The sequence below is a fragment of the Eptatretus burgeri genome, chromosome 3, assembly GCF_056783735.1.
Source record: "Eptatretus burgeri isolate ZD-2024b chromosome 3, Ebu_testis_v1, whole genome shotgun sequence".
In the NCBI taxonomy this organism is placed as follows: Eukaryota; Metazoa; Chordata; class Myxini; order Myxiniformes; family Myxinidae; genus Eptatretus; species Eptatretus burgeri.
In genome coordinates this window covers 19,063,434-19,090,466 of record NC_140963.1, presented here as the reverse complement: position 1 = coordinate 19,090,466, position 27,033 = coordinate 19,063,434, and the positions used below count along the sequence as shown (strand labels likewise).

General features: G+C 39.4%; 1 protein-coding gene and 1 pseudogene across 2 annotated transcripts in view; one reads left to right on the top strand and one right to left on the bottom strand.

The window, feature by feature from the left end:
- STEAP4 (STEAP4 metalloreductase) overlaps positions 1 to 8,698 on the top strand; it is an 86,716-nt gene extending 78,018 nt beyond the window's left edge. The window contains exons 5-7 of the transcript XR_015055686.1: positions 7,954 to 8,142; positions 8,382 to 8,461; positions 8,560 to 8,698. The gene's annotated coding sequence lies outside the window, so the exon portion shown is untranslated. The remainder of the gene's footprint in view (positions 1 to 7,953; positions 8,143 to 8,381; positions 8,462 to 8,559) is intronic.
- LOC147029491 (uncharacterized) overlaps positions 1 to 27,033 on the bottom strand; it is a 210,977-nt pseudogene that overhangs the window by 161,639 nt on the left and 22,305 nt on the right. The window contains exons 4-5 of the transcript XR_015055688.1: positions 716 to 936; positions 486 to 549 (exon numbers count right to left, since the gene is read on the bottom strand). The product of XR_015055688.1 is annotated as an uncharacterized LOC147029491 (transcript). The remainder of the gene's footprint in view (positions 1 to 485; positions 550 to 715; positions 937 to 27,033) is intronic.

Sequence of the window (27,033 nt, the reverse complement as noted above, 5' to 3'; positions counted from 1 at the left end):
GGAAACAAAACACCACCATCAAAACAGACTTGAGAATCAGAGAAAGTGACTGAGGGTGGGAATAGAAAAATTAGAACAATTCAAGAAGGGAAACAGAAGTCGAAAAATACATGAAAAGAATCAGACAAATAAAAAATATATACAACAGAGAAAACAATGGACTAGAACCATTAGTTGCCCATAATATACTCCCAAAACAACAGAGAGCAGGGAAAATAAAAAAATATGATGAGGCCAACAACAGCAGAAATCAAAATAAACAGTTTGAAAACTAGAAGGGCACTCGGTAGAGCGCATACCTCTGCCACGTAATGCCTGATCCATAAGAACAAATCTAACCCAATACATTTTTGAAACATCATGCTATACAATACCCTATAGTTTTTGGCCCCATCTCTCAATGGTGAAGAATCACTTTAAAAATTAAATAATTATCGTATCCAGATCCGGATTCAGATCTTCACCAAAATCGAATCAATTCGTACTTGCCACACACCAAACCTGTCCACCAAGTTTCGTCCGAATCCCTCCACAACTTTTTGAGATATCCTGCACACAAACAGAAAAATTATCAAAAAATTCATTTTGACACGTTTATTAGCAAAAAACCAGCATGGCCTAGCATCTAAGCAAGGTCTCACTCGCAACGCCGTCAGATAGGCCCAATATTAAAGCATTAACTCGATAATTATAAATGATAAAACACACAACTTACCTTCTTCTTCTCAGGACACCTTTGTCTCTCCAAACGAGCACTCGTAACAACTGCAGAAGCCCTTGGCAGTTGTCTCAAGGTGATCTAAACCCAGCTCACGTTCCCTGTTAGTGGGTGAACAATCCAACACTTCGTGAATTCTGCTTCATAATGGTGAATGAAGACCCCCTTTGAGGGAGAGCGAGGTATCCAAGGATGCATGGAGGTGGCTGAGGATGCACCTGATAAAGGATATAATTAAAAAGGCCGTTAATTATCTTCAAAAGGGGTGTTTTAATTTACCCAAACACCCAATTGAAACTCATGAACTTCCTTGGAGTTTTCTTGGTATGCATGCAAAGTTTCAGGCTGCTTGATTTCATGGTTTTTGAGATATTGAGGAGACAAACACACTGACTGACTGATGCACAGTGACATTTATTAGTATAGACGAGCAAATTGCACCCGTCGCTTGGCGAATGGCAATATTAAGAGGGGGGGAGAAAAAGAGGGAGGAGAGAGATAAGGGTGGGGGGAGAGTGAGGAGGTGCAGGGGAAAAGAGAGAGGAGGGAGTGAGAGCGAGGGAGGGGGAAGGGGAGGGGTGTGAGGATGTGTGGGGGAAGGGAAGGCACATGTGTGGTGGAGCGTTAATTACGATTCAGCCCGTCTCATCCAAATGATTCTGCATGGAATAACAGTGAAGATGGAAATAAAATAATGTCTGAAATCCATTTTACACCGGTCATATTATAAATACCGCCATAGACAGAGACAAACACCGCTCGGACACATCTGGAGACAAACACCGCCAGACACGTCTGGAGACAAACACCGCCCAAACACGTCCAGAGACAAGCACTGTATGGACACGTCTGGAGACAAACAAACACCGCCCGGACAGGTCCAGAGAGAGAGAGAGAGAGGTGTGGGAGGGTGCTGCACTGTATTAGGAAGGGGTGCAGTGAGGATGGGAAAAAGACAGAGACAGAGACAGAGACAGAGACAGAGACAGAGACAGAGACAGAGACAGAGACAGAGACAGAGACAGAGAGAGAGAGAGAGAGAGAGAGAGAGAGAGAGAGAGAGAGAGAGAGAGAGAGAGAGAGAGAGAGAGAGAGAGAGAGAGAGAGAGAGAGAGAGAGAGAGAGAGATATTATGCCTTTTAGTATAAAAATATAAAAGTGGTGTACAGGGTCAGTAATTCAGAACATGATAGTAATGGAGGAGGAAGGAAAAAAAGGTCAACAATTCATGGTAGGGGAGAAAGGAAAATCATGAAGGAGCCGTCAACAAGTTCACAGATGGCATCTTTGAGTGGCCATTTTTCCTCAAAAAGTCGTAAATTATTGTTCATTTTATAAAAACAGTGTTCAAGTTTTAATGTTGTGCTCACAAGAGCTTTAAAAGTAAGTAATAAATTATGAGAGGTAACAGCAACATTCTCTGTTTTTGCCTTCCTGGGCTTGTAAATTGCAAACTTAGCTTGACCAAGTACACGAGTAAAATTTGCTAAAACTACTTTCTTAAAGGAAGAGGGGCCAGTAAGACCAAGGATAAAAACATTCTGATTAAATGGAAAATTAAGTTTATTAAAAATTTGTTGGAGAAGATTAAAGAAGGGTTTCAGGCGTTTACATTCAAGGTATATATATATATGATGTAATGTTTCAATGGACGCACAGAAAGGGCAAAGGTTCGAATTAGAGGCTGAGAAACGGTTCAGTAAAATATTAAAGGGTAAAGCCCAGTGAACTAATTTCCATTGGATATCTGCAACATATTTTGGGGTACTTACTTACTTACTTACTGCCCATTATGCCTCCTGGCATGTCGGGCAGCAACGAAGGTCCTCCACACCTGTCTGTTCTGGGCTAGCTTCTGGACACTACCCCAGGTCAGGTCCATAGTTTTCATTTCCTCCTCTGCAGTTCGACGCCAAGTGGTTTTGGATCTCACTCTTTTCCTTTTCCCTTCCGGTGTCCAGTGCAGGGCTATTCTTGGGATGCTGTCTGGTTCTCTTCTCAGTATATGGCCAATCCAGTTCCAGCCCCTTCTCATGATGATGGTGTCCATGCTCTCTTGTTGGCATTGAGCAAGGAGATCTTGGTTAGATATGGTGTGTGGCCAAAATATTCCAAGGATTCTTCTCAGGTTCTTAGTATGGAAGACTGACAGCTGATTGATGTCGCTTACCGTCATTCTCCAGCATTCCGAGCCATATAAGAGGGTGGAGAGGACACAGCTCTGGTATAACTTCTGCTTGGTCTTGGTGTTGTACTGCTGGGATCTCCATACATTGTTTAGCATTCTGAAAACATTCCTTGCCTTGTTTAGCCGGTTCTTGATGTCATTGTGTGTTCCACCATCGTGTCTGACTGTGCTACCAAGATAAGTGAACTCCTCAGTTAATGGAAGATCGTTTCCATTCACTTGGATTGGCAAAGGGTTTTGGATGTTTAGTGCCATTACTTCAGATTTTTTCTGGTTTATCTTCAGGCCAATTTGTTGTGCAAAGTCACTGAGACGGGATGTTTTTTTCTTGCATGTTCTTGTGAGTGTGGGAGACCAGAGCCAAGTCATCAGCAAAATCAAGGTCTTCCAATGCTGAGAAGAGGATCCATCATATGCCTCTTGCTTGGTCTTTGGTTGTCCGACGCATCACCCAGTTCAATAGCAATATTGAAGAGTAGCACCGACATCACACATCCTTGTCAGACTCCTGTCTTCACCTGGAATGTGTGGTTACTGTTCCCCACTCTGCAAAAGAAGTTGGCGTAGAAGCTCTTAATCACTTTGACTATGTGCTGTGGGATTCCATACATTTGTAGTATGCCCCAGAAGCTGTCTCGGTGGAAGCTGTCAAATGCTTTCTCGAAATCAACAAAGTTATATTTTGGGTAGGTAGGGAATAAAACCCTTTCCAGGTGGGTTGTGTGGGTGGTCTGGTCGGTGCTCGTCCGGTCGGTGCTCGTCCGATCGGAACTCGTCTCTGGATGCGTCCTGGCGATGCTCATCCCTGGATGCGCTCGGACGATGCTTGTCCCTGGGCGGTGCTCGTCCATGGACGCATGTGGGCGGTGCTCGTCCCAGGACACGTCCAGTGGTAATCGTCCCTGGATGCATCCAGGCGGTGCTCATTCCTGGACACGCTCGGCGGTGCTCGTCCGTGGACGCGTCTGGGCGGTGCTCATCCCTGGGTGGTACTCGTCTGTGGATGCGCCCGGGCGATGCTTGTCCCTGGGTGGTGCTCGTCCGTGGACGCATCTTGGTGGTGCTCGTCTCGGGAAGCGTCTGGGCAGTGCTCATCTCGGGACGCATCCGGAGAGTGCTCATCGTGGAGGCGTAGGGGCGGTGCTCTTCCCTGGATGCGTCTGGGCGGTGCTGCTCCCTGTACGCATCCGGGAGGTGCTCATCGCTGAAGGCAAAGGGGCAGTGGTCGTCCTTGGACGCGTCCAGGCGGTGCTCGTCGCTGGACGCGTAGGAGTGGTGCTCATCCCTGGACGCTTCCGGGCGGTGGTTGTCCCTGGACGTGGCTGGGCTCTGCTCGTCCCTGGACGCGTCTGGTCAGTGCTCGTATTTGGACGCGTCCGGGCGATGCTCGTCCCTGGATGCGCCGGGCGATGCTCGTCCCAAAGCAGTGCTCGTCCCTGGATGCATGTGGGCGGTGCTCGTCCCTGGACACGTCCGGGCGGTGCTCGTCCCTGGATGCGCCCGGGCGATGCTTGTACCTGGGTGGTGCTCGTCCGTGGACGCATGTGGGCAGGGCTCGTCCCTGGACGCATCTGGGCGGTGCTCGTTTCGGAAAGCGACTGGGCGGTGCTCGTCTCGGGACGCATCCGGGCGATGCTTGTCCCTGGACGCATGTGGGCGGTGCTTGACCCTGGACGCATCTGGGCGGTTCTCGTTTCGAGAATCGTCTAGGCGGTGCTCGTCTCGGAATGCATCCGGACAGTGCTCAACGCTGGAGGCGTAGTGGCGGTGCTCGTCCCTGGACACATCCGGGCAGTGCTCATCGCTGGTTGTGTCCGGTAACTGCTCGACGCTGGACGCGTCCGGTCATTGCTCGTCCCTATACGGGTCTGGGTGGTGCTCGTCGCTGGATGCGTCGGAGTGGTGCTCCTCCCTGGGCGATGCTCGTCCGTGGATGCATGTGGGCGGTGCTCGTCTTTGGATGCATCCGGGAGGTGCTCATCACTGAAGGCGAAGGGGCAGTGCTCGTCCTTGGACGCGTCCAGGCGGTGCTCATCCCTGGACGCGTCTAGGTGGTGCTCGTGCCTGGACGTACCTGGGCAGTGCTTGTCCTTGGACGCAACCGAGCAGTGCTCATCCGTCGGAGCGTCCGGACGGCGCTCGTCGCTGGACGCGTCCTGGCGGTGCTCGTCCTTCGACGCGACCGGGAGGAGCTCGTCCTTGGACGCGTCCGGGCAGTGCTCGTCCCTGGACGCGTCCGGGCGGTGCTCGTCGCAGGATGCGTCCGGGCGGTGCTCGTCGAAGGATGCGTCCGGGTGGTGCTCGTCCTTGGACGCACCTGGGAGGTGCTTGTCCCTGGAAGTGCTCGAGTAGTGCTCTTCCGTGGGAGCGGCCAGGCATTGCTCATCCGTGGGCCTGTCCGGGCAGTGCTAGTCTCGGGACGGGTCTGGGCGGTGCTCCTCTCGGGTCGCATCTGGGCGGTGCTCGTCTCGGGACGCGTGTGGTCGGTGCTCGTCTCGGGACGCGCAGGGGCGGTGCTCATCTTGGGACGCGTAGGGGCGTTGCTCGTCTCGGGACGCATCTGGGCGGTGCTCGTCTCGGGACGTGTCGGGGCGGTGTTCGTCTCGGGACGCGTCGGGGCGGTGTTCGTCTCAGGACGCGTCGGGGCGGTGTTCGTCTCGGGGCGCGTTGGGGCGGTGTTCCTCTCGGGATGCATCGGGGCGGTGTTTGTCTCGGGACGCGTCATGGTGGTGTTCGTCTTGGGGCGCGTCGGGGCGGTGTTCCTCTCGGGACGCATCGGGGCGGTTTTCGTCTCGGGACGCGTAGGGGCGGTGTTCGTCTCGGGACGCGTCGGGGCGGTGTTCTTCTTGGGACGCGTCAGGGCAGTGTTCGTTTTGGGACGCGTAGAGGCGGTGTTCTTCTCGGGACGCGTAGAAGCGGTGTTCTTCTCAGGACAGGTTGGGGCGGTGCTCTTCGCTGGATGCGTAATCATCACTGAGGTCCTCAGCCCCTCCCTGTGGTCGAAGAATCTCTTGTCTCAAGATGTCAATACATAATTGTGTACTTCGACAGCAGAAGACACTGATTTGCGCATTCGCATCGTCCCACCACTGACAGAGGTTTAGAAACTGATGTCGATACAAAACCATCTCCCAAAAACCCTTGAAGGATGACTTGAAAAGAGGGTCTTGAAGGGAAGGGAAGTATTAAAACACCAATACAATGTGTGGTGTTTCAAACCAGGAAGTGACAAGCACAGTTTTTCTCAGGAATGGTCAGAGAAACCAGAAGGAACAATATCTGTTTGTGTCACAAGATTGATAGCAGAGTTCGGAATGTAAAATTTATCAAGTTGAGCAAATGAAAGATGATTTAGTAAAACTCGACACCAGCTAAATTGTTGTCGGTTCGGGTGTTGTTGTCTCCATATATCGTTAAATTCACATGATATAATATTGGAAAGAGGCCTACTTGATGATGGATGTGGCTCTGAATTGTTCCGATGTACAGTTGGGTTCAAAGTACAATTAAAGTCCCCCGCTAGGCACAACAAGGTATCAGAAGATATGTGTTGCAAGAAATGAAAGGAATCATTAAAAAAGCCCCTCTTTCTGTACTGTCACTTGGAGCATAGACATTAACAAAAATACATCGTTTCTGATTGTATTTAAGCTCTACAGAGGCGAGATTTCCTGGGATTATTTATTTACAAATAGGGGGAGAGACAGACAAACGTGGACGAACAAAAAAGCAATACCCGCACTCACAGAATCTGTATTACTAAAAAAAACAAGCGCCATTCAGCTGTTGCTGCCAATCAGCCATACAGTCTGGAGTGGCATGAGTGTCTTGTAATAAGAGGATATCAATTTTTTTCCTTCCTGGCTAATTGCACAGTCTGCAACTGACACAGCTGACTGCATCCACCAATAATATTCAAACTGTCTATGTTCATGAAGACATAAGCAGCAACATCGATTACAGGTTTAATTCTTTCCTTGCAGTAACAAGATACCTTTTCAGTCTTTTAAGCGAGTTATCGGAAACATGAAGGGTTGCAGATTGTTGTACAACACCCTGAGCACCGATAATGAAGGCGCAAGTATCAGCGAAGAAATTGCTAATTTTCACACGCCTTTTACGATAAGTTTTTTGTAAGAAATCCATGATTTCATTTGGAGGGATGGAAGTAGATGATAAATGGCGTTTCTGGGACGCCCATTCAAATGAATGGGGGAAAAGGGAAAAACTTTCTGACCCAGGCCCCAAAATCTCAAAATGGGAGACTCATTTCCTCCCTCTCCCATACAAGCAAATGTAAAATTGAGACTATGAAAGATTGAGACTTACTGATTAAAGCACTTCTTCCCTTTCATATTTTCATTATACTCAAAGAGCGAACAAACGAATATTTGTCCATGTTCTACTTTAGGGAATAACTTAATTTTTCTTATAACATTCATTTCCATCGAGTATATTCACTTTATCTCTTCAAGCACGAAAGAAAGGGAAGTTCACTATCCCTCCTTCGGTTCTGTAAAATTGGGAAGTGCCTTGAAGAGCACAGTCATGCCGTGGAAATGAGGAAGTATTCTGTGCAGTGTTTTTACTTGGCCCATGTTTCCAAATACAATTCATGGTTATATCTTAAATCATCAGAACACTAACAGAACAAAGTTTAGCTAAAAGCAAGCAAAAACAACTTTTAATCAAAAGAAGATATTTAAAAGTAAGTTTTAAATGAAAGAAAAGATGAAATATCTTTCAGCCTTCACACCCGAACCAAGCCCCAAAAGCCCGAAGTCATTTCCTTTATCAGATACACCCAAAAAACCAATTGTTTCCACATTTCCGAGCCGAGTCATCAACACGGACTATTTATTGCCAAACGCGAAGTTAATACGTTTTATTCAGAATATGGAGTGTTCATATGATTACTCCAACCGTGCAGATCAACCGTTTTCACAAGATGAGAGGTGAGATCCTTAAACCAATTCATTATTTGTTGTTTTATACAGAATTAAATTACGATACAACCAATAATTATTGTATGTTTTTTTTCTAACAGGTTGTCCCCAATAAGAACATCGTTGATAACTTATCTGGAAAATGAAGCCATTGAATATCACGAGGAATGGCAAAAAATGAGTGACATCCTTAAAGACATTCAATCGTTAAGAAGAGAATTGAATGACATTATTGTTGGTTGGAAGGAAGTCCTCTCACGTCCTCTGACCTTCAATGAGTCGAGTCAAAGGTGAGAATATATATATATATATATATATATATATATATATATATATATATATATATATATATATATATATATATATATATATCTCTCTCTCTCTCTCTCTCTCTCTCTCTCTCTCTCTCTCTCTCTCTCTCTCTCTCTCTCTCTCTCTCTCTCTCTCTCTCTCTCTCTCTCTCTCTCTCTCTCTCTCTCTCTCTCTCTCTCTCTCTCGTGTTGACTCATTATTTTATTTCATTTTTCAGTTTAAACACCTGTCTGGATGAACCTTAACACACAACTTAATCTTCTGGAGGAATCTGACACTACAATCAATCTTATGGAGGTAAATGCTTTTGTGTTTTTAATGTTTTTTAATATCATTATTCATTATATAATCTTTATATACCCTAATATAATGGTTCTTCCTCTTTCTTTGAACAGAAAATGATGAAAAATCACAATCCGTCAGACTCCAGTGAAAGAAGATTTTGTTCAATGTTTTTAATTTCGTTTTTTTTCAGAAAAACTTTCTTATAATTATCTGATTTTGAATCACAAAAAAAATAATAGAGGAGATGTAAGGGGGAGGGGGGGGGTTGGGGAGGGTTAGGGTTAGGGTTGGGGGGTAGGTGCGCTCCCCAAACGACCCACCACCCCCCTTATCCCTCTCCCTCCCTGTGTGTGTGGGGGGAAGAGTGGGGGTGGGATGAGGGGGGTAGTGGGTCAAAGGTGGGGGCGCACAAGGGGAAGGGGTGTGGGGCTTGTGTGGGTGCGTGGAGTTTGTGTGGGTGGGTGGGGCTTGTGTGGATGGGCGGGGCTTGTGTGGATGGGTCGGGCTTGTGTGGATGGGGCTTGTGTGAGTGGAGCTTGTGTGGGATGGGTTTGTGTGGGTGGGTGGGGCTTGTGTGGGTGGGGGGGGCTTGTGTGGGTGGAGCTTGTGTGTATGGAGATTCTGTGGATGTGGCTTGTGTGGGTGGAGCAATTTTTTTAATTAAATAAACATGTTGTGTGTGGGGAACAAATAAACTAATCACTAATGAGGTGGATATGATGGATGTATATGTGGCTTATGTGAGTGGGGTTTGCGTGGGTGGGGCTTGTGTGGATGTGGCTTTTGTGAGTGGGGTTTGCATGGGTGGGGTTTGTGTGAGTGGGGTTTGTCTGGGTGGGGTTTGCATGGGTGGGGCTTGTGTGGGCGGAGTCCAAAATGGGCGGAGTTGAAGGAGTCAAAAAAATTCAATTTATCTCTGTCTTTTGTAATTCCTGTGAATAAAATGAACCTAAAATCTCTTCCCCCTTTAAATCACAAAATTTGCAAGTCCAAGGGTTTTTTTTCAATTTACCTTTGTCTTTTGTAATTCCTGTGAATGAAATGAACCTAAAATCTCTTCCCCCTTTAAATCACATAATTTGTAAGTCCAAGAAACTGTACTGACGACATCACATAAATTTTAAAGTTCATTTGTCAATCGTTTGGTATAACCTTTTTCAAAATGAGATTTCCACCTGTATATTCCTACTATATCACCAACTTTGAACTTAGGCTTTCTGACATTAACCTCTTTTTCAAATTTTAATTTTGTAAATGTTTCTGATGGTTTAATTTTCGTTGAGGTATGAATCATATCATTGTACTTTTCTACAATGTCCTGAATTAAGGACAACCATTGTTGAGAACCGAGATGAGTGAATTTTTTATATAGTCTCTCTTTTAAAGTGCGATTAAAACGCTCAATAACAACCGCTTTTCCTTCATTAAAGGTGCTGTATAATGTAATGTAATGTAATGTAATGTTTTGTTGTAGAACTCTGTACCCTCAACAGTCCACAATTTTTTAGGTTTTCTCTTGCTTTTATTGAATATCTGTTGGAAAGCTAACATAAGAGTTATTACCTGTTTTGTTTTTCAAAGGGATAACCCACGCATATCTACTCCTCAAATCAATAACGGTTAAAGCATATTTGTACCCCTTATCATTATTGAGTTCAATTAAATCAGCGGACCAGATATAATCAACTTCCTTGGAATAAACCTTCCTTCTATGAAACTTTGTGATTGTTTGTTTAAGTAATTCATCAGCTAATTGCTCTTCAATCTCAATGAAATCATTAGAGCCTATAAGTTTTTTGAATTCCCAAGCCCAAGTTTCAATTTAGCACTGATCATCTTCTTCACGATGAACCGATTAACTTTTTCTCTCAAGGTTGGATTTTGTATCAGAGACAAATTGTACAACATTTCTCTACTGGCTTCATGTTTTTCTTCCAACATCGTGCTATTCCCACAATCAATATCATGCTTCATGCACACTTCATCAACCGTATTGATAGGTTTCCTCCACAGTTTAGGATTGTCAGCCTCATCTAATCTTTTATTAAAGTTTGTTCCTGGACCACAGAAAGAATACCATGGTGGATGTAATTCCCCTGGTATTCCAGTTGTGGTAAATTTACTTCCTGATCAAAACTTTTGGATATCTCCCCCTCGTTTGTGTTTGGTGATGAATTTACTCTTGTTAGAGTCACACACCGAACATGTGCCTTTTTGTATAACCCTATTATTTTTACTTTGAACATACGAGATATTTTTACTCTTAGTTTTCTTTTTACATTTGAGACAATAACTCATTTATTTATGTGAAAAATTCCGACAGAGTGAGAAAACCTTTTTAGTTTCCAACATGCACATTTGAATCTTAATTTTTAAAACATAAAGAATCCTTAGAAATGTCTTCACTCTCTCCTCCATTTATTTAAGAAAAAAAATGTAAAACTTTAATCAAAGTCAATTACACCAACATCATCAATAATATAATCTTTTCCTTCTTTCTCTCCACGTTCTCGTTTAAATCTTCTCCATGAAATCGATGTTAATACTTTTGATGCATATATTTCTAATGGACTTGTCAATTCTTTGTTGTCCTTCTCAGTGCATTGAGATTGATTTATTTTCTAGAATACCTTTGATATTTTTATACTCTCACTGGTTTCCATATTTTTACATGTATTTATTCTCTCTCTTTCCTCCCTCTCCCCCTCCTCCTTCTCTATCTTCTCCCTCTCCTCTTTCTCTCTTCTCCCTCTCCTCCTTCTCTCTCTTCTCCCCCTCCTCTCTCTTCTCCCTCTCCTCTTTCTCTTTTTTTCTCCCTCTCCTCCTCCTCCTCGCTTGCCTCAGTTTCTTCAGCTCCTTCCTCATTCCTTACTATCCTTGAACCACTTTCACCCCATATAATATCATACATATATTCATCTGGATTCTGCAACACTCTTGTATCCACAATTATTTTTCTCATAATAGGAAACCAATAAGATTTGTTGATGATTTCTAAAAGAGTTTTATATTTCATCACCTTGGAAGTTCATTTTTATTTAATATTTTAATCAAATCTCTATTTGTGGGTTTTTAAATATCAGTATAAGGCCAATTCTTCATTGAAAAATGCCCGTGTCGAAGTTCCAATTCATAAGGAATGTAAAATCTAACACTCTTTTCTTGCAGGTATCATTGAGTGCAAAAATGATAATTTTATTGAAGCCTTCTTGCTTTCATTTATGTATCAGAAATATATGACAGATTAATATGATGACACTTAATACCACCCCATCTTCCTGTTGTTAAATCAGTTTGCACTCCTTGACTTTGTATAATTATCCAATTTCCTTAATTCTTTGTCATAAAAACTATTGCTTCACCATCATATAATTTCTGATTCCCGAAATTGTGTATTTGTTGTTTGCTAATTGTGCTTCCACATATCTCCTGATTATTTCAGAGGATAATATTCTTCTTTACGAGACTGATAAAAATCGTGTAGGTCTTCTCAGTTTAATGAAAAAGACCAATTATATCCAAAATCACACATATTATACCCCAATTTCTTTATTCTCATATTAACTATACTTCCTTCTTTATAAAATTCAATACTAAGCAGATAAGATAATTGAATTTAATAAGTAAAGGTGTATGGTTTGTTGAACCAGATGTTGTAGTTATAAATTCTACTTGTTTAACAAAATGTGGTTTTATTTAAGGATATATATTGTGATAAATCACTTAATCTCACCAAGTCATTCGCGTCAATCGGGCTTGGATAATTTATTAATTTATAAACATTTTTTTCGTATTAATATTTTTTGCTATACTATATTTCTGTCATTCAGCCTGTGCCTTTGTGTAATAATTTGTTTAATCAATATCCAGTTCTTGGGATATGCCAAAGATAGAACTATCTTTACCAACATCAGTCATTTATATTAGATTAAATATAATATCATGAAAAAAATTATTTTTGTTGAGTTCAAATAACACATACAGATATAATTGACCACAACACTTGGAATTCAATTCTTTGACTTGAAATGTTTGATAAACACCATTCTGTAAGAATTTTATAACTTCAACAGGTGGTGGAAGACCATAACTATCAAAATAATATTTGTCTTGATGATTAAAAATACAAACCCAATGAGAACAGTTCCCATTATTATCTTCTATGTTCAGAATAATATTCTTTGTATGTTTAGACACGTTTGTTAATTCATCTCTCATAGAAATAACCACATTATAAATATTTTTATTTCTTACAATATTTGATAAGTTCGAAATTTGATGTTGTCTTCTTTCCAAATTCTTTAAACCACTCATCAATGCTCATTTATTTATAAGAAAGATATAATCCATTACCCCTTTTAGTTAATTTCACACCTGCTTGGGCGATAGAAGAAAGCATATCTCCAACTAACAATCTCGCTTTATCAGGTAGGCTTTCAAGTTTTTCAGCAAAATCTACAATTACACCACTTCCACTAATTTGTTTCTCCAATCTTTGTTATGTCTTTCCAATTATTTTTGAGCCCAGAGTTGAGCCTTCCTTTCGTTGGTAGTTTTCACCGCTGCTGAAATACCACCTATCAATGCTCTAGCTGCACTTAAACCAGCAAATAAAGGAATTAGAAAAGGGAGAAATCCTCCACTCGTCCCTCTTATTGAATATTTCTTCAACATTGGTTTGGACATTTTAATTTTAAGTGAGCCAGTATCGTTCAAGATTTTCACCTGTTCTCTTGTGAGCAAAACATCAATTCTTACTGCTCCTTTTCTCTGAATTGGATTAACGTTAATCATACAAGGCATTTGATTTTGAATAAAAGATGATAGTTTATGAAGATTAATTTGATTAACATATACCCCAGTTGGCACTTTACTACTCATTTATTTATCAAAAAAAATTATGTGAGACTAATCAAAACACCATTATCTGTATTAATCTGTAATTCTGTTTCTTCCAAAAGCAAACAATATGTATCAACTTCTTCACTCTCTCCTCTTTCAATGTATAGGGAAGTATCCACTCGATTAGACTTTCTAGTTTCCTTTTGAGCACTCAGGTCAATCACATAGATTGTATACAGGCTTTTAAATGCTGTCATATCCAAAATGAGTTCTTTATTTCCATTGCTTTCACGTACCTTTTGGTAAGAATTGTATGCTTCAGCATAATCATTTTTTCCCCCAATTAATTTCCAATCTATCTCGTGGATAAAATGTTCCATCTTGAGAAACGCAAAGTTGTTTCACCTTAGCATTATCACTCAACGCATTATTCTTAGCAGTAGCAGTAGCAGTAGCACCATCTGTTTTTTTTTTAAATCAGCCACAGATATCGTGGCTTTCCTTCCAGAACACCCAAATTCCACGTGTAAGTGGTTTGGTTCAGTTTAACGTGTTGGCATCTTCTTTTAAGGTATGGTACATTGAGTGGTTTCTTTGAGTTATGTCTTCTATTCAACATCTCTTCTGTTTTAAGATGAGGAGTATATTCACTAATATACCAAGTAATTTCATCAATAACAAATTTATTCTGAGCAGCAAAAGCATTAGCCACACCAAAAAGCAATCTATTTTCATTCTCATTCCTTTGCAGTTGAAATCTAAGTTTTAAGACCATACAGAACTTTATCATACCTTTAAGAGGAACTACCACAGTAAAACTATTCCCTGTTTTTGTATCATCATGATACATTCCTTTTCTTTGACTATATGCAGAGTCTGTGTTTTTTCCTGTTGCCATATCAGGAATAAAACCTTCGACAGCTCCCTTTCCCATTCTATCACGAAATGAATATAGTGTAAATTTCATCATTTCAGATGTAGCAGAGACATAATCAACCACTTAAACTTCTTGTGTTCCAATAAACAAACGAACACTATCAAGCATTTTCCAGAAGAAATCATTTACGAGTGTAGTGTTTGTGTTATTCGCAGCCTTAGTGAATGTAAATTTACACAAGAAACTTTTAGCTTGATTCAAATAAGTTTGTTGATTATTTATTTCAAAACTTTTTGTTCCATTTGTATTCAAGTCTGTTCCAGTTATGGCATTTAGGCCTACCTTGAAGTAGTCTTCTTCTTTAGTAGAGTTTGAGATGACAATGTTATCATCCAAATCATGGATACTATCAATTGCTTCCATACTTGTATTTATTTAGGAAAAAAGATGTTAAAACTTTTGAAACCCTGACCCAAGTATTTGAATTATTTTCTGTCGTTCTTGGGGAGACAACTGAGTTTTGCCTTTCTTAATTTATTTTATTGCCTGCAATTTATGAGATTCCTTTTGGGTATCTTTTCCACTCTTGATAGCACCCACTACATTTCCCACAGCAGAAGCAGTTGAACCAATTAGGTCTTTATGTTTAAGAATAGTTGAACCTATACCTATGAGATTATCAATTATCCTATCTCCTTTTTTCCTAAATTGATGTCCTACACCCCTTTGTCTCTTAGGTATATAGTATCCTCTCCCAAGATACATACCTTCACCTTTATAGTGTGGGGAAAGGAACATCCCATCCCCTGAAATTATTGTATATTTTCCCAACTCGTGTTTCCTCACAATAACCATCATATTTATTTATTGGAAAACTTCACGGAGGTGAATTCTGATGGATATAATTTCTCCAATAAAATAAATCATGCGATTATCTTGGTCGGTTATCCTAAACTTTACTCTGAAGATGGTTTTTTCTGACACAGGTAGATAAACCAGATTTTTGGGTTCCGTATTGAATTTATAACCAATTGGAGTTGAATATGCGCTGAATGAAAATATTGTATTTGTTCTTATTCCATCATTATAAGCACCATCAATCAAATCACAGTGAATTAATTCTGAATTTATACCTAAGGATATTGGAATAAAATTTTCATGATAAAATGTTCCATTAGTTTCAATCTTTTTTGAGGAGAAACCCAATAACTCTCTAAATGAATTATCAATTGTGAAATCAACTTTGTAATTATTTTTAAGTTCAATAGTTGATTTTTAAGTATGTTTTTGAATATCTATAACAATATTTTTTGGTTTATCACCCTGTTCTTTCAAAAGGCGAGCAATTTCGGAAGATATTTGAAAAATCTCACATGCTCCGGGTGAAACCGTTATCGTTTTGTCTCCACTTCCCGGATTACAACTAAACTTGTCATTTTTCTCAGTGATATTAAACAAGGTAGAATAAGTTTCTATAGACAATAAAGACGCCTCATATTCTTTTGTTGTGCCAAGTTGTAGTGGGTATGGGAATGAAGATGTGTGGTCGCTTGTTGTGAAATTAAAACTTAGGATTGTGCTTCTCATCTTATTTAATATGGGATAACATGTCTTTGTATTGACATTTATAAATTATTTTCATATTCATCAACTGGTCTAAAATGGTTGATGCTTCATTAAAGCAATTGTTATTTCCAGCCTTCTTACTACCTAACAGCAATAACAGTCTATTAACTAATTGTGATGGGTCATTTGGAAGAAAACCAACACCTGAACCAAGCCTACTCAAAGCCTGAATAATGTGTTTCTCCTTCTCATTCTTCCTACTTTTACCAGATACATTGACCCTCTAATTAAGAGAGTCCAGCAGATCAATATATACTCAATCATCCATATTTTCCATATCTAATGATTTATCAAAATACTTTGATTCATCCCTCACAGTTGAACCTTGTCTTCAATATTTTGTTGGAAGAAACATTAATCTCGGAGTTAGTTTAACAAGGGGTTGAGCAGAACTCAAGAACATTAATTCATCATTCAATATCAATCCCTTTTCTTGAACAAGATGAAATATTGCTGGTTGTTCTGTTGGAATGAGTCGTGCTTTGGTTTTTGAATCCGCTGAATATTCATTGTTTTGAAGAGCCTTCACAATATAATCAGGGGGTGGATTAAACTCTTCCAGTTGTTGAAATAATCCTTTGTCATCATATTCTAATTCTCCTATATGCTCCAATTCTTCCTCCATCATTTGACTGAAATCTTTTAACATTTGAAGTTTTTTCGGATTATATTCTATTGTGGGAACTGTGGAAGCATCTATAATTTTTTCTTGGGAAGTTTTTAAAAGTTGTTTGAAAAATTTCTCTTGTTTTCTTTCAAATGCTTCTTCACCCGTTAGTTTCTGTCTGCATTTCTTCTTTATGTCTTCCTGTTGTTTTACAACTTTTGAAACCAACTCTTGATGTTCCTTAAATCTTCTTCCTCTTTCTTTCACATCCATTTATTTATTGGAAAATATCATTCACTGAATTATAAAGGTCAACAGGGAAATTTTCCTTTTCTTCATCATGAAAGTAGATGTGTTCAAATAAATCCTTTTCTTTAAATATTTCCACAAATTCTTTATTAACATTAATACGAGTTGTAATTTCTTCTTCACTAATACTTGTATCTCTGCTTTTCATACATTTGCGTTGAGTTTCTTCATCAATATCAAAACCGAATGATAAAATCTTAACTCCATTACCACTCAGATGTTTAATAATTTGTCTCATTCCTTCTGGATTAGTTTCTAATATCCCAACACCACCAGATTTTAGTTTCTTTAACTCACTCTTACAATGTGAATGTTTTGTTGTACCAAGAGAAACCTCAAATATTTGGCCTTCATTCCTCTATTGCATATGTTCCTCTTCTGAAATAAAGCAATAATCTTCGGCTTCTACCTCTCCTGGTCGCATTGCTCTGGTTGTTGTAGATACAATACGAATCACATGGTGGTTTTTTTTAGAAAATTGACAATATTTTCATTTGAACTATTCAAGAACCTTAATTTATGAAAGTTTTTTTCCAGAAGCAGATTTACCCACAACATATATATATATATATATATATATATATATATATATATATATATATATATATATATATATATATATATATATATATATATATAATAGTTGCCATTTATATTTGTAATTGTTTATAAAATAAAAAATATATCCCTAAATATCTCATCTTGCTTCACAACAATATTGTTGTGGGCCGGGGGTCGGTGGCGAGAACGACCACTAGGTGGGGAAAGCTTTCGTCGTCTCTCACCAAACTCCCCGGAATTGTAGGCCATCGCTCGGATAATTCCGCGAGCCGGCGGGTCGTTTAACCGACCGTGGTCGCCAATATCTCAGCCGCGTAGCGTAGGGTCTATTTGTCTATAACCAATTTACCTAATTAACTTCGCGATTTCGACTACCGGGGAAACCACGTCCTCGGCACGTCTTGCTCGAACCGGGTCACTCCACCGACTGCGGTAGAGTTGCAACTGCCGACTACCAACTCCGGTTCGGGTGCAGCCGAGCGGAAACTGCCAAAGCCGTGCCGGCTGGAATGAACGGATTACCGGGGATAAAACCCTGCCTAAACTCAGATCCGAGCCATGCTGGACCGATTCAAGAAGGGACAGAAATGGACTGGGAATATTTCTACAAATGTTTATGTATAATAAAAAGACAAAGGCAAGACTTAACGCGAATATGCAAGAAGGAATATTTACAATGAGCAGAAACACTTATTCAGATCTACTTACAAGACGGGCCCACACGCAGGCACACACACACAAAATGAAAAGAAACCCAGAGTCTTTATTGGACCCTCGCAGCCGTGGAGAGAGACAAGCTGGGGGTCAGAGTTCAGTGGTGTACCTGACCGTCAGAGGAAGGGCGTTCTCTGTGATGCGGCACCTGACAAAGGTCGTTGGTCCGGTCCCCTGTCGCACGTAGGGACTCGTAGTTTGTGGCGGAGATTGGGTGGTGAACAATCGGGGTCCACGGAGGGAGGTCAGGGTTGCTCTGTCCTTCCTTAAAACTCCTCGTAGCAGCCACTGTGAAACTCCAGAACCCAATACAGCCACTGTGAAACAAAACTGAATGCTTCCATCCACCGTGAAAGCAAACTCGACCGGACCCTTTTTTACAGAGAGTCTCGGAGATTTATTGGCCTCTCTCCACGGGGAGGGGCCCTTGGCGAAAACGCACCTCGCTGTCAGCCTCTGATTGGACAGGGTCCTCCGGCCCACCTTTCCGGGACGGGCCTCTGCGTCTGCCAGGAATCCCCAATTACTCCTCCACGTGGATTCGCTCTCGACGAATAACAGTGTCAGTGCCGCGAAGGTCATCGTACAAGAGTTACAACGTTCGTGGGAGCCGAGAACTGGAACCGCGAGACCCCCTCTCGGCAAGTCAAGGTACGAGCAGCCAGCGAGTGGTGATGGAGCTTGATGGGCCGAAGGGGTCATGCAGATGGGATGGTTTATTAGATGTAATAGCCTAACTAAAATAAATCGCAATGCATGCCTTTGATTCTCCCACTAAACAAAAGGAAGGGGATCTGAAGACACACATACAGTACTTAACGACATAACTGACTTTTGGGACATCTGTATGTTGAATGCAAATGGTTTCCAGATCCGTAACAATATACAGTCATGCGCCGCTTAACGACGTTCCGGGCAACAACGGATCGCATATATGACGGATCTGCCAGGTCTGAAAAAAAAGAAAAATAAACCAATGTCACCCGCAGGGTGACCCGTATCTTGCCAAAAGGTGACCACGTGTGACTTCTTTAAGGTCACACTGAAGTGAACAGAGCTGCTATCCACCAGGAGCGACTCCTTGAGGAATATCTGCCTACGAGAGATTCCGATGAGAATCGTTCTACAGAGTAACCATGAAAAATATGCTTTTGCCTCATAACGTCACCAAATGACGTCACAATGTCTCAAGCTTGACATATCTAGAAAGCACTCATCGAGGTGTTCAATTTGAGGTACTAGACAATATGGTTCCTAAAACTTGAAAATTTGACCTTGGGGTCAAATATGTTTGACCTGAGGCGCTAACCATGAAGGTCAAGGCCAATCGCCACCAAAAATTAATCAGCTGAGCGCCAGACCATGAACTATATTCCCATGAAGTTTGAAGACTATCCGATCAAAATTACTCAAAAAATAAGGGTTTCGTCGACTCCCCTGATTTGCGACAGTGACCTTGACCTTTGACCTTGACCTTCAAAATTTTGTGCGCTGAAAGGGACCTCTATAGTCCTCTAATATGCGAAGTTACAAAAATTTCCAATGATAACTGTGCTCTGCAGAATTTTTTATACGTGATTACAGACACAAAAAAAAAAAAACATACAAGCTGACTAACTTGCAAAAACTTCATTTTGGCAAGATAATGGAAAAAAAAATGTAGCTGAAAAATTCCTATCGCCAAGTGATGTCGCCGACGTAGCACTGCCAGTAGTATAAAAATAGCACTTACAATTATGTACGCTGTACAGTACATAATACTTCATAATGATAATAAACGACAGTGTGGCCCTGTTATAATGCGATCGTTGAGGTCCATAAAATGTCATCGCAAAAAAAATCAGGGTCGTGCTAAATCGGGATTCAAGAAAATTGTCTTTCAAACTGAACCAATGTTTGCACGTTTACCTTCGAGCAAGTAAATTACCTATGAATTGAAGAATTCCACGAATAAATCGTTGTTACAGTCGAAATTAAAACACAAATTTGTTTTGAGCGAAGCTTTTCATGTTGGTAAAACAATCACACTGTTCCGAAAATATATATCACAATTGACAGGAGCTCGTTTCTTCATTTATAAATTATAACATCGATGCATTGATTACGTATTTATAAAATCCAAACGCTATTTATTCATCTTTCTATAATCGATGCGAGAGGAGATTGTAAGCTGCTGCTAATAACACCGATGGCCGTCATGAACAGCACAAAGGTAAAACTAACGTGTCTTCCGTCTCTCTTGGATGTGTGTTACAATTGCCGACAGTATTCAGTACAGTAACATGCTGTACAGGTTTGTATCCGAGGAGCAATAGGCTACACCATATAGCCTCGGTGTCGAGGTTTGTGTAAGTACGATGTTCGAAAACGAAAACGAAAACGAAAACGAAAAAAAAATAATGATGTTCGCACAACGACGACGTCGCTTAACGACGCGTTTCTCAGAATGTAACCCCGTCGTTAAAGTGGCGCATGACTGTATTTATATTTTTTAGTCGTGTGCTTCATATAATCCCCAAATTCCTTTTTACTAAATAGTGTAGAACAATTGTCTCTCTAAAAATTGTTTATATCTATTGAAGTTAACTTGAATAAAATAAAAGCATGAGCATTGTTTCTTATTGAGCGACGAGGGAGTTGAAAGTATGATTGACTAAGATAAATACAATTACAAGAAGAATGTCTCCCTCTTGTGTAGTAGCTACTCATTACTGTTTGGTTTCTCATTAACACGATCATCAAAGATAACGAGGTTCTTTTTTGATTTATCCAAATCTTGGGGAGAAGGTATATCATCCATATTATCACGAAGAATACAAGTTATCGGCTTTGATTTCTTTTTATATATCTGTGTATAACAAAATAGTTGTATTATCTCTTCAATGTTGTAATCATTTAGTTTGTTTTGAAGTTTAAATAAACCAATTATATCTTCTTTTTGAAGACCAGCATTAAAACCTTGTGAGAGTAGTTGATACTCAGGTTGAAAACTTAACTTTGTGAAAATTTTCAATGATTATAATCTAAAAAGTTGGGAGTAAGGAGCATCTTTAAATGTAAGCAGGTTTTTCCACATCTGCTTGAACCAACTATAAAACATCTTAATGAATTTGGAAGATTTTTATGGTTGTTAAATTTCATCTTATTTTCACAAATGGGTAAAATCATTCATTTTTCTATTTGGAAAAGAGGTTATATATTTTTTATTGGCTTTTTAGAAACTCCATGTTTTATCCTAAGTTCAGGTTTCATTTCAAGAAAATCCACTATTTTATTTATACAATATCTTGTGTTGATATTTCCCTGAAAATGACAATCGTTAATAATATAAATCATCAATCGACGAAACATGACTGTCATTTGTTCAGTCTCTTCTCTTGTAAGAAAAGGTGTATTATCACCCTCATCCTTTACATTCATTTCTCGAATCAATCTTGTCAAGTAATTCATTTTTGGTGTAAATCTCAAAGAATTATATTCCTTTTTATATTTTTCATTATCATTAATTCGAAGATAATCACAGAATATACATTGTTTTTAGGCTTTTGACTCTGTGTTTAATCCCCGTTTTTCACATGCAGGACAATTCTTAAATTTGTCATGTGGAGAATCAGGAAATTCAAGAGGCTCAAAATCTCGGAAACTATTTATATTTATTAAGTAAAACTTTACTTCAAATAAAATTCATCTTCGGTATCATCCTCGGTACTTTCATTGGTGCTTTCACAATCAACTATAAAACTACTTTCATAACTATCATTTGAACACAAACTCTCGGTATTATAACTGTCTTCTGTTCCAACAAAGATACTATCATCACTCTCATAATCTTTAAAATGTTCACTTGAATAATGACTCGTATTTAGTTGGTAGAAAAAAACATTACCATCCATATCTATACACTTTTTTTCATTAACAGATTCAACTACGACATTTTTTATATTGAAGGTAATTTTAAAATGGTCCTTAACTACTATCGAACCAAATGTCATTTCACCTGATATATTAACATCCTTTATTTCATCAGGATTTACATCCTTAGGGTTATTGAAAAAAATACAAATTTCTCCTTACATATTGCTGATGGTCTTATCTTTTCTTTCTAAAACTTCATCCATGAGGGTTTTTCTTTTTTGATACTTTTTCTTGTTTCATTGCTTTTTCTAGTTTTGAATATATTGCCAGAAGGAGAGGAGAAACTTTTGTTAGAGCTACTTTAATTGATGCTCTTCCAAATATACAAAAAGCCCTTCCACTGAAGGAAATTGTAGAACTCATATTATTCACCATAATTGCTTTTATCCAATCGTTGTTACATTTATCTTTATTCAATTTTACATCCTCGACATATTTCTCAGTATCCTTTACAAATGAAGAGGTGGATTGAAACTTGTCTTTTGTGTCTTGATACATTGTATTTATTAAGTGAAAAGGTTGGAGGATAAAATGGTTTTAAGCATGGATCCACCTATGAATTAAACGGAATTTTCATCAAGAAAATGTTATTTTAAGCAAAGTTTTGTTTGACAAATATGGTGAATACAACGTACTGCGACGTTTGTAATCATGAATATAAATGTTATGAAAAAAAACACCTTCAAACCAACAAACACACATTCAATCTTTTCAAACAAATATGTCCACTTGACCAAGAAACAAAGCAATGTGATAGATGTGATCATGATATTCTTTAAAAAAAAATTACAATAGACACCTTCAATCACGCAAACACAAGAAGAATGAAGATAGGGAAGGTGCCACTAAATTTTCCGTTGAAAACACTGATGGGGCATTTAAAGGATGTATAATAATAAGATTGTTTCACTTTCAAGACCCGAGACCATCTTCAATTATTGAAGCTGTTGATATGGTTAAACAAAGTATTGAAACTAATTAAAAACACATGAAGTGAAATTAAAACTTTTAAGTTTTATATGGGAGTAAATTGAATATGGTAAGAGAAGGTGATGAAACTACTCCTGATATACAGACAAACCCTCACTTTATCTCATCATTTCAAGATTTTGTAAGATGCGATGTTTTTGATGAACTCCAGAGACAAGAACAAGATGTTGATAACACTGTAGTAGGGAGTGGATTTCCTGTTACAAAAATAATCTTTTTAGATATACACATCTTAAAATCAGATCCTCTTAAAGCTTCTTATATTGATTTACCAAAAGAGATAAAACTTAAGAAAGCGGTTGTTAATCTTCAAAACAAAGAAAATAATAAATGTTTTCTATGGTCTGTTCTTGCTCACTTACATCCTCCACAATAGAAACCTGAAAGGGTTGAACATAAGAAATACGAGAATACATTAAATGTTAAAGATTTAAAGTTTCCAATGTCATTGAGAGATATTCCTAGATTTGAGAAAATGAATAATCTATCTGTTAATGTATATGGATTAACGGATACAAACAAAGTTCAGATATAAAAAAATTTCAAACAACTATAAAAATGATGAAACACACATTGTCCTTCTCTGCTTTACTTCAAAGGAAAAATCACACTATGCTTTCATCAAAAATTTATCAAGATTAACCAAATCACAACTATGCAAGAGAAAATGTAAAACGTATCCTTGTAAGAGATGTCTCAACTCCTTTCATACAAAAGAACGATTAGATCCACATTCAAAATATTGTAGGAATCATAAATCAACCGTAATCAATTTACCAAAAGCAGGTTCAAACAAATCATTCAAAGATTTTAACAAATCTATAAAACATTCGTTTGTGATATATGCTGATTTTGAAAGTATCCTTGAAAAGATAGATACTGTTTCTCCAAATCCAAATAAATCATACACAAAAAAATATCAAAAATATACTTGTTTTGGTTTCTGTTATTATATAAAATTATCTGTTGGTGATGAATACAAGAAGTTGGAACTTTATAGAGGAGAAGATGCCTCAGAGGAGTTTGTAAGACGATTGGAAAAAGACTGTATGAGACGAAGAGAAATAAAGGTTAAAACCTATAAACCAATGTGATTAACAAAGGGAGAGAAAAAGGAATTTAGAAAGAACAGTATCTGTCATATTTGTGAGGAGAAAATTGAGGGAGAGTTCAAAGTTAGGGATCATTGTCATCTTACTGGAAAATATAGAGGTCCAGCTCATTCCCATTGTAATCTTAATTACAAGCCCACAAACATTCCTGTCTTTCTTCACAACAATGCTCACTATGACACACATCTATTGATAAATGAACTTTCAAAGACATCTGGAGATATTTCTGCCATTCCTAACACAGATCAAAAATACATCTCATTCACAAAAAACAATTCATACATCCCCCATAACCCATATGAGATTTCTTGACACATACAAGTTTATGGCAAGTCCATTATCTAACTTAGCATCAAATATTAAAAACTTACCGAATTTTAAATCACATTTCTCAAATCAAGAAGAGATTGATCTCTTATCACAAAAGGGAATATATCCATTTGACTATATGGATTCATTTGAGAGGTTTAACGAAACACAACTTCCTTCAAGGGAAAGTTTTTATCGCAAGTTGAATAAAACTCATATTTCCGATAGAGATTATACACAAGCTAAAAAGGTTTGGGAGAAGTTTAATATAAAGAATCTTGGAGAATATCATGATTTGTATCTTAAAACTGATGTATAAAACTGACTGATGTGTTTGAAACTTTTAGAACAGTCTGTCATAAGAGAAATTCTTATGGATTCGACCCCACTCACTATTACACAGCCATGGGTTTGGCTTGGAGTGCTATGTAAAAAATGACAAAACAGAATTTGGAATTAATCAGTGATATAGATATGCTTTTAATGATAGAAACGCCTAAAAGAGGAGGAATATCTCAAGTATGTTCCAAGAGATATGCTAAAGCAAATAACAAATATCTTCCTGATTATCTATCTATAATTCCAGCAATCTCTGTGTGTCTGTCTGTCTGTCTGTCTGTCTGCGACCACCGTTTCTCAACAACCACTGGTCCGATCTGATTGAAACTTGCCTGGAATATTGCTGGGGGCCCGCAGATGTGCCTTTTTAAGGTTTGATATGAATCGGACAAGCGGTTCCCAAGTTACGGCCATTTATCTGTCAACCAATGACAAGACACTGTGCTATGACATCACGAATGAGGTCACAATTAATGTTTATTTATTGTTTGTTTGTTTTTTTGCACGATTGATGTCACAATTCTTCTTCTTCGTTTGGTATGACGTCACAATCGACGCTGGGGACCTGAGTATGTGCCTTTTCAAGGTTTGATATTGTTCTTCATCTGTTTCAGCTGTTTCCCAAGTATTTCCCAAGGTTTGAAAGCTGTTTTTTTCCCAAGGTTTGAATTAATTGTTCAAATTATTAATTCATCCCAAGGTTTGAATTTCCCCAAGGGAAAGAGCTGTTTCCCAAGGGTTTGAAAGCTGTTTTTTCCCCAAGGTTTGAATTAATTGTTGTGCTTGGAAGACATTTGTGAATACATTTACAGAGACAGAAGCGAAAGAGGAGAGGGGAGAGAGGGGGGAAAAGAGGAGGAGAGAGGGGTGAGAGAGGGGGGCAAGAGAGGGGGAGGGAGAGAGGGGGAGGGAGAGAGGGGGAGGGAGAGAGGGGGTGAGAGAGGGGGGCAAGAGAGGAGGGGAGAGAGGAGGGGGAGAGAGGAGGGGGCGAGAGAGAGGGGCGTCACAATTCAAGAGAGGGGGAGAGAGAGGAGGGGGCGAGAGAGGGGACGGGAGAGGGGCGAGAGAGAGGGGCAAGGCTAGGGGGGAGAAAGGGGGGGGAGAGAGGGGGCGAGAGAGGGGGGTGTCACAAGAGAAGGGGCGTCGTCATATCAATCCAGTCGTCGTTTACGAGAGCGAAGGAACGAAGCTGCACATACTGGCACGCACCTACATGCACGCACCTACGGGCCCGCACTAGTAATAAGAATGAGGACAACTCTTACCTGATGTATTATGATGCTAACAATTTGTAAGGGTGGGCTATGTCTCAATCTTTACCTGATGGAAAACTTAAACGGGTTAAAGAAAAACATTATGAAAAAGTTTTACAAGACATTGTTGTCTCCTCTCAAAAAGAATTGGATGAAGCTGAAGTTGGATATTATTTTGAGGATGATTTAAAATATCCAGAAGAACTTCATAACAAACATAAAGACCTACCTTATGTCCCTGATAAAGAAAGTCCAAGAAAATAATGGTTAAGTGATTACCAACAGTCATTTCATTTAAAAGGTAAATCTCCAGAAAAACTACTTATTACATGAAATGATAAAGAAAGATATGTTTTGCATCAAAGGAACTTGAGACAATATTTATCTGCTGGGTTGAGAGTGAGGAAAATTCATAGGATTTTGAAATTTAAACAAAGTCATTGGTTAAAGAAGTATGTTGATTTTAATACAAAAAGGAGAACAGAAGCAAAAACAGATTTTGAGAAGGACTTTTATAAATTAATGAATAATGCTGTATTTGGAAAGACTATGGAAAATGTTAGGAAGCAACAAAACATAAGACTTGCTACATCTTGGAAATAGGCTTCAAAGTTAATTAATAGAGCAAGTTTTGAACGAGTGTAGGTGCTTTCAGAGAAGTTTTGTGCTATTCATTTGAAAAAAGAGAGTATTGAAATGGATAAACCTATTTATATAGTAACATCAATTCTTGACTTGTCAAAGTCATGAATGTATGAATGACCGTTTTTACAGCTATTTTTCCCTGCTCCGCAGGGGTTGGGCTTTTTCTTGAGGCAATGTTTTATGGCCGGATGCCCTTCCTGACGCCAACCTTGGTCGCCTCTTACGACACACAGGGATATGGTACACCTATTCTAACCGGGGCATACACCGGGACCAGTACACTGGTACTCACTTTGCCGACATAGGAAGGATGACAGGCTGAGTCAACCCCCTGGTGTTAATTCAGCAGCCAACGGGACTTGAACTCAGGACGCTGGGATCCCAAGCCACCACCCTAACCACTAAGCCAACACCAGGCTTAAAGTCATGAATGTATGACTATTACTATAATAATTTAAAATCAAAGTATAAGGATAAGGTGTCAT